We start from the raw sequence: 9,513 nt of genomic DNA, 5'->3' as shown, positions 1-9,513 counted from the left end.
CTACATAGATGACAAAAGTACCTACCTCCAGTCTACTAAGAAATAGATAATTCTCATGTTACCTACACAGGTATTGAGAGACAGAGATAAAGCACTTACCTTCAGTCTACTAAGAAATAGATAATTCTCACATTACCTACACAGGTATTGAGAGACAGAGATAAAGCACCTACCTCCAGTCTGCTCCTAAGAAATAGATAATTCTCAGGTTACCTACACATGTAGTGAGAGACAGAGATACCACGCACATGAAGGTAAGAGGTCAATTCTTTCCTTCCACCACGTTGATTCCAGGGATCAAATTCAGGTCATCAGGCTGGCGGCAAGCACCGTTCCCCACCAAGCCATCTCATCTGCCCATAAATGTTGACAATGAATGAGAGAGATGATAAACCATCTAGCCCTTTTTGAAAATATACACTTGATATCAAATAAGACAAAGCAACACAGAAACAAATCACAGACCAATAACATTGACAGCTAAAAATAGATACCAATAAATTCAATACTCACAAAACAGTAGATGAAATTTAAGATATTAAGGTCAAAGACTGGAAAGATCACATATTTACAAATACGCAGACTTAAATATATACTTTTTCCTACAACTTTACAAGCATTACGATATTGAAATAATAAATTGACCATAAGTTCAGGTTAATAAACCACGTTGTTATAAAATAAATACATCCAAGCCTCCTCGGTGCTGGAGTTACAGTTGTGTGCCACCAAGTTTGATTTTTATTTATTTGTTTGTTTGTTTGTTTGTTTGTTGAGATGAGGTCTTCCCGTGTAATCCTGGCTGGCCTAGGACTCACAGAGCTCCCCTGAACTTTCCCCTTCATGTGAGGAAAGGCATGCACCACCATGCCCGGCTAAGTTCTCCCTTTCCATGAGTGCTGCAGATTGAAACGCAGTCCTTACACTTGCACCACAAGTGTTTGCTGACTGAGCCATCTCCCCAGCCCCTCCTTCTCTCTTCCCTTCTCTCCCCCATTTCCCTTTCCACTCTTTCCTTCCCCCTACCCTCTGCAGAGTTATGGGTGATGGTTCTGGAGCATTTAGTTGACTTGTAGTGGGATTGTCAAGTCGTTTTCATGAAGTTTTCAATCAGCAAATTTCTGGAGAAAAATGAAATAGGAGCACATACATAGAGTACATATAGACAATATCCTTTCAGGGTGGGGAGGGTGTAAACAAACAAAACAAATAAAAAAGACCTTTAAATGATCAGCAACCTGAAGTTACAACCTCATTATCTTAAGGAGTTGAGCATCTCTACAAATTTCACCCATTGAACCTCAACATACATGAAAAGAATTACCGTTTTTCAACCAAATCATTTTTATAACTCAGATTAAGCCCTGTATCCCAGAACTCTTTGAACAGAATTTCCAGAGTCAGTTGAAGTTCTTGACATTCCCCTTTTCTTCTCATTCAGGTAGATATGTGAATAAGCATCTCCTGGAGGGTGGCTGAAGAGATGGCTCAGAGGTTGGTCAAGAGTGCTTGTTGCTCTTCCAGAGGACCAGAGTTTGGTTTCCAGCACCGAAGTCCAGTGGCTCACAACCATCGGTAACTCCAGCTCCAGGGGATCTAATAGTCTCTTCTGGGCTCCATAGACACCGCGCTCTCCTGGACCAATCCATACACATACACACATAATAGAAAAATAAAATATTTTGAAATCTATCTGAATTAGGGAAGATGAGAGTGAAAGTTAATTCAGTCTTTAGTTCATAGAAAACATAAAATTGTGTTGGATGCTTGGCCAGGTGATGTAAATAAAAAATCTCCAGTCTTCATAGTCTGAACAGAAAGAATAGAATTTTACTACAGGAAATTGAGTGTATTTTGTGTGCGTTTTACATCTTCCCTTTTAGGAAAAGCATTCATTTTTCTTTCAGCATTGCATGGAGAACAGGCATCATCTGAAGCCTCCATTGTGGCTAATGTCGACAGTTAAGTGCTGGAGATTCTAAACATATCTACATTGAGGCCACCACCACCCACTTCAGAAGTTTTCTTAATATTTAAATATCTTACTTGGGATCAGAGGTCTATCATTCTCAACTTTTTTAGACTTGTAATAAACTCACAATGGAAGTTGTTACTAGACACCATCTCTGAGAGTCGGTATTACGGGAACCTCCTGAAAAGACAGTCATAAAAATGGTGTTCTATTAATCTTGATTAATTGCTTTTAATTTTTTGTGAAGGGATCTTGCTCTGTAACACTGACTGCTATTTGCCATGAGGTCCAGGCTGGCCTCAAATTCACAGCAATCCGGTTTCGTCCTCCCTACTGCCAGGATGAATACAAGAAAAGGACAGCTGGGGCTTGCTGGCCAGCAAGTCTAGCCAATCCGTGAGGTCCAATGAGAGTCCCTGTCTCCAAAAACAAAACAAAAACCATGGAAGGTAACTGAGGAAGTCACCCAACATTGACTTCTGGCCTCCACTTGTGCACACACATGTGCACAATACACACCTGCACACAAAAATATAAACACATAAGAGAGAGAGAGAGAGAGAGAGAGAGAGAGAGAGAGAGAGAGAGAGAGAGAGAGAGAGAGGGAGGGAGGGAGGGAGGGAGGGAGGGAGGGAGGGAGGGAGAGAGAGAGAGAGAGAGAGAGAGAGAGAGAGAGAGAGAGAGAGAGAGAGAGAGAGAGCAGACATGAAGGCTCTGGAGATTCTGAGGTTGTAGTCACGGGGAGCAAAGCAGTTGTATCTCACCACCTCTGGGAAGCATAGAGGACAGCGCTTCCAAGAACAAGGCAGGCAGAGCTTTCTGTGGAAAATTAGTAGGAAGAGAAAAGGCATCTTTGAGTTTCAAAAGCATAGCTCAACATTAACCTCAAAAGGAGTTTGGCGTTCACTCCTCAGTGCATGCTTTGTATGTTTTGACTTTGATTTTATGCATTACGCTAAAGAAGATATTTTGGGAAACAAACGTTCAGACGTTCAACTGTAACATGAAGATTTAAAGGATGATCAAATATAGCATCTCAGCCAAAGCATATTAGTATTTAGAAGTAACTTAAAAAATCGCAAGAGAAGAATGTGCTTTTCAAAGTTAAGTTTAGTGGCTCTCTCAAAAAAAAAAGTGTACATGTACATTCTCAATTTTCATCCGAACTTAATTATTTTGTGGATTCAATGTCTGTTTCCAGCAAAACACAACTTCCTAGTAGTGAGGGAGAAAAGTCTTATAAAATAGGCTTCGTGGAGCTCAAGTAACTCTTAAAAACAATATCTTGATGAGTTAAGTGTAAATGAGCCAAAACATATGGATTAAATGTCCCTTTAAATACACATGGCTTTAAAAATTAAGGGAAAAAAGATTTTGGTGAAATGTGTTTCAGATTTGGTTGAAAGAAAACATTTGAAAGAAATAGTTTGAAGGACTGGACTAACCCAAAACATACCTGAGTTCCTCCAACCTACACAGCACAACCAACTCTAAAGCATATGGATTTTATGCTATAATTCCCTGACCACGCCCACCCTAAGTTCTGAGTTCTAAGTTTTTCTCCCTATGTTGGAAGTCATTAAATAATGTCATGGTGTCATTACTGTTTTGAAGACAGCATATTCTAGGACTGTGATCAGTTTCAGTCAAAGAGAGGGAATGGCTTATTGATCATAATGCTACAAAATTGACAATTTTCATTTCAAATCTATAGCATTTAATTCATACTGCCACCCACTGGACAATCACATAGACATGCATCAAATAGACAATGGGTCTAGACAGAAAATTTAATAGTAAGATACCATGCTGTGCATCTCTACTAAATGGAAGCCAAGTAACAGACAGAAGGTCAATAGAAGACCACAGAATAGTCTAAATAAAGTCAAGGCATTTTGCCCTGTTAAGAGCCATTCAAAATTCATGTGTACCATGTAAGAGCAAATAAAAGTGGACAATTCAGAAGTGAGTTCAGGATCGATTCTAGGACCAGAGTCACCCAATCCTTAAGTGTGTTTTCAGGTTTACCACCTTACACACATTGAAAACGTGTAGCTTTAATCTCTGCTGACTATTGAATTTACACTTTTCATACCTACTTTATTAATCTTTTCAGAATTTTATACCATGCATTTTGATTATGTTCTATCCTGTCCTGTTTTCTCCCTCTTTCCAGACCCACCCCATCTCCCCACCCCCTCCCAACTTTGTGTCTCTCTTTTTTTTGTTTAATAAGTTATCAATTCCAATTTGTGCTCTTATATACTCATGGGTGTGGGACCATCTAATAGAGTGTGATCGACCTCCCAGGGACCACACCCTTAAAGAATGATTCTCCTTCCCTCGGGCTCCACCAATTAGTCACACTCCTCAGTTAGAGGTGGGAGCTCATGAGCACCCACCTCCACCCCACCCCTCATACTGGAATGCTGATTGGCTTGATCTTCTTCAAATCTTGTACAGGTAACCACAGCTGAATTCATGATATCATCGGTCCTGTTATATCCAGAAGACACTGCTCCACTCTGGATTTTCCCAACCTTGCAATCGTCCTCTTCCATGATGGTCCCTAAGTCTTGGAGGTAGGAGTGATGTAGATATCCCAGCTGTGGCTGAGCACTTCACAGATGCTTATTCTCTGCACCGTGATCAGTTGTGAGCTCTGAGTTAACAGCTGTCCACTGAGAAGAGAAACTATTGTTTTTTTGTTTTTCAAGACAAGGTTTCTCTGTGTAGCCTCAGAGTCTGTCCGGGAGCTTGATTTGTAGACCAGACTGGCCTCAAACTCACAGAGATCTGCCTGCCTCTGCCTCTCGAGTGCTGGGATTAAAGGCGTGCACCACCACTGCTCAACTTTTAACATGAAGCCAATACCCAAATCTCTGGAAATCGGCTAGATTATTGTTAGCTTTGCGTATATATAAAATTGCAAATATTGTTGTACCTTTTTTTTTATTTTTTTTTTTAGATTTTTATGTTTTATTTTACGTGCATGAGTGTTTTGCCTGTGTGTGTGTAGGCAAACAGCATGTTGTAGGCCTAGTGCCCATGGAATTCAGCAGAAGTAATCAGATACCCTGGAACTGGATTTGTTTTTGTAAGCCATCATGTAGATGTTGAAAACCAAACCCAGGTCCTCTGTAAGAACAGCAAGTGCCCTTAACCACTGAGTCATTTTCTCAGCCCTGCTTTACCTTTTTAATATTTTTTCACTTGAACCCATTATTCCTTTAATGCACATTCTCATCTAAGCAAATTAGTAAATAGATAAGTCCTGTTTACACTTACCAAATGAAATCTACCCAATCACCATCCCTGAAAACTCTAAGGGAAAAATAAAGCAGAAATGATAAATGGTTTTTTTTTTTAAATTACTTGAGAATCATGGTGACTTGAGTCAGTGGGGAGTATCGAAGTAAATATTCAAATCTTCATGCATTGTTAGGGGTCTGAAAGAAAAATCAAGAGCCTGACACTGGTGTGGTGGATGAAAAATAGGATCGTGGACTCAACCAAAAATGAGTGCGTCTCACAGGTGACTAAAACAGACTGCCAGGTCAAATGAAGAGTGGGAGGATGGATTTGTCTCCAAGAGGGTCGTTCGGGCCTGCCTCCCCTGTGCTGATTTCCTTTGGAAGGCGTGGTAGAACTGCAGCTTTCTGCACTGAGTTGAGGATTTACTTGAAATACACTTAGACATACTGCTCCTACACTGGGGAACTGATGCACGTTCCTAAGATTCCTGTAGTTCTCTCTTTAGGGAGCAAACACTCCGTTGCTAAATCCCATAATGTACCACCTTGCCAATACTGCTAAACCCCAGATCAGTTATCTCGTCTGTGGCCTGAGCTCTGTCAGGGGAGAAGTTTTAAAGTTAAGAGTTGTCCAGACTCTGACAAGGTCAAAATTTGCTGTCCCAGCAATTCTCTTGTCCAAGATAAAATAATTCCTTTATATTTTATGCCTGTCTGTTGTCTCCAGACATGGAAGCTATTATTATTCCTTCTGTGGTAGATTTTTTTTTTGAGAGTGTAGACTGCCTTGTTTTTCCACAGACAAAGTATTTTTCAAAAAAATGTGTGTGTACATGTCTGCCAAGTGAAAAAAAATATAAATATCAATAAGTATCAGTGTAAATAGACTTCACTCCGAGAAATAGCACTTCCCCCTGTGTGCTCAGTTTCTCCTGAAATCTAATAAATAATGACCAATACCATCCAGCTGTTATATTTCAAACTTGTTCGTGGCGAATGCTGCTGCAGCAGCAGCTCCCTCCCACAGAGGAGTGAAGCTTCCAGTTTACCTCGTTTGCAATATTTGTCGCTGCTGATGTCTTCCCACAGAGTTGGTTGAATGTGGGGGGAAAGATCCCTCTTTCCTTCTAGAAGAATCTTGAGTGTCGGCTGCTGTGTGGTTAGCCGGGAGGTTGTGGTAAATGTTAAGAACCACCACCTCATAATCATATGCTTGAAGCTTTAAATCTTGACTGTCAAGAATTCAAAGCTGGAAAATTGTGGATCACATTGGAGAAGCAGAAATACTTTTCTTCAGGCTAATAATAAAATCAGGGAAACATAGAAAAGTCCTCTGCATTTCACCCAATGGACTCTTAGAAGAACATAGTCTCACATTATCCCGTTTAAAGACATTGGCACATGTGCCCTAGGGTCATAGTCAGAAGATCTCTCTGACTCCTCCTCCTGGGTCAACAAGCTGCTAACGTGTCACTTAAGCTCTCGAAACTTGATTGACTTTTCAAATTTAAAAATAAAAATTAAATGAGGAACTAGAAAGATAGATAAGCTGTTAAGAGCACTTGTTCTCCCTGAGGACCTGATGTTCAGTTCCCAGCACCCACATTTGATGACTCACAACACCTGGTAACTCCAGCTCCAGGGAATCTGATGTCCTCTTCTGTCCTCTGTGGGCACCCACACACATGTGTGCACATATCCATTCACAGACACACACATATACATAAATAAAAATAAAATATTTTTAAATGAAATAATATTACTGGTAGAGTAATGGGTATCATATATAAAATATTTTGCATGCAATCAATAATTATTTTCCAAGCATTTTGTTCTCAAAATACCTAAACCATAACATCCAATTGGAGTGCAAATTCTTTGAGACTAAAGACCAATTGTTTTCCTCTTCCCATTTTGGTCTCACCCACCTCTAGTGGGACATATATTCTCATACACACAAAACTAAATCAGTGCTTATCACAAATCACATTCACAATATATTTCATTAAACTAAAACACAGTATTGAACTGATGGACTTCACAGTTATATCAGAACCTTACATACATCCTAAGCAAGGTAGAGGTTCTGGAAGATAAGTCATTCCTAACTGTGCGTTTCAACAGACTATCAGATTTGGATATCTGAAAGACAGCTTCTCTGCATGTAATTGTCGTTGTCCATTTGCTTGTGGGCTTTATGGGCAAGAGGACGGGGAGTTTCTCAATGATCTCAGAACACAAGTCAATAGTGCAGAAGTCAAAGATTAGTCATGCATAAACAAACACAGAGTAAAGGATAAAGATGTCACATTGTGGACAAAGTGAGTGATCAGAAGTATTCTATGACCTAATACAAATACAATTTTACATGTGCTACTTGAAATAATTATTAAGAACAAAATTAGGCCAGGTGGTGGTGGTGCACGCCTTTAATCCCAGCACTGGGGAGGCAGAGCTAGGCAGATCTCTGTGAGTTCGAGGCCAGCCTGCTCTACAGAGTGAGATCCAGAAAAGGCACCAAAACTACACAGAGAAACACTATCTTGAAAAAAAAAAAAAAAAGAGCAAACTTAGATGGGGAATATATATCACATGCATTACCTGTACCAGGTACCATATCAAGAACTGTTTGAAATTTTAATTGGAGATGGACTAATGTATTTTCAGAAAAGTAACAGAGTAAATGAGTTAATATTGTTATCAATGCTTATTTCACATGAGACTCTGCTCCACTACTCCGTATTTATTAACATATTTAGCACTAATCACAACTTTATAAAACAAATGTCTCCCGTTTTCTAAGTTAGGAAGCTGAGTCACACAGAGATTAAGTTACACATGTTGTCAGGAGTAGAGAGGAAAAGGACAACGACATAGAGAGAGGTGAGACCCTCTCAATTTAGTAAAGTCAGAAATCATCAGTGTGAGCGGGTTCTGTAATTCTCCCCATGATGAGGAAAGTAGGATCAGAACGTTTGATGTGATGCTTGGCCTAACACAACACTGCTAGACGGCGGTAAAACTAAAACCAGAACCAAATTTCCTGTCTGTTTCTATAACTGCACATAAGCCCTGGAAACAGTTGTCGCAAGCCACAAACATAAAGGCACAGATGTGGGCGGGGGGCATGTTATACACCTCTTCTTCCCATCATGATCCTATATATTCAGAGTCAGCATCATCACCGTCTTTTCACATAATGATAGTGTTCCATAATAGCTCAAAGCAAGGCTGTCCTAATCTCGCAAGGGACATTTGACCCTCGCTACCCTAGTCACACTGGGGTGCACAGTACATGCGAATGAGTTCATGATAAAAAGTCATGTCCAACCCCAAACATCAATTGAACATCCCTCCACGCTGAGAAGGACAAGAGGTGCTGTGGGCATTGCAGACATGTGCAGGACAGATTCCTCTTTGCCATGCAGTGGGGGAAGGAGATGTATTCGCAAATAACCGTGCTCTAGTCAAAACACAGTAAGTGGTCCAGGGAGTGGGGAGGAAATTAACAGAACTCAGATGGAGGACATTAGAAAAGGCTTTGGGGAGAAAAATTAATAAAGCTCAATTTCATCCCATATGAAAAAAATGAGGCTAAATCATTTAATTACAGATCCTCTTAACTGAATTTTCCAGATTCAGCATATCCTTGATTCTAAGTGATAGTGGGAAGCGGGTATTTATAGCTTCCCTTCTGAATTTAGCAGGCTATAAAGAAGCAAATAAGCAAATATTATTTTTTGCCCCAAAATTGAGGACAAGGATTACAGATTAGCCAACATTTAGGATAAATGACCTCTGTGTGATTAATTTATACAACAAGCAGTAAAATTTATTCCAATAATATAGAGAGACATTGTGATCTGGTAAGAAGGTATAATTTACCTGTATGTATCATACTTAAATAGATTTATTTGCATATTAGAATTATTAGCATTTCATTACTACAACTAGAAAAAATAGAATAAAATTCACTCCTAGGGTATCTAAAAAGCACACACAACATTGTAACTTCAATTTTCAAGTGTGCAAGAATTTCCTGTAGAGCAGATCCAAGCACTCAGTCTCAGAACAGAGGGAAATCTACATGGTCATCTGGTGTAATTAGTCCATCAGTGAACCAATCCCTTCTACAACACCCCCACCAAGTGGTCATCCATTTTATTCTTGGTTGTCTAGAGGTACAGAATATTCTCCACGGACAGAAAATTTCAGCTTTGAATTTTTCCACCTTAAACAGAATTAGGAGGACAACAGTAGAAATAAGAGGTAGATGACAAAAAAAAA

This window comes from Peromyscus eremicus, chromosome 8b (assembly GCF_949786415.1).
Source record: "Peromyscus eremicus chromosome 8b, PerEre_H2_v1, whole genome shotgun sequence".
NCBI classification, from domain to species: Eukaryota; Metazoa; Chordata; class Mammalia; order Rodentia; family Cricetidae; genus Peromyscus; species Peromyscus eremicus.
The sequence above is the reverse complement of the archived record's forward strand: the minus strand, read 5'-3'. Positions refer to the sequence as shown.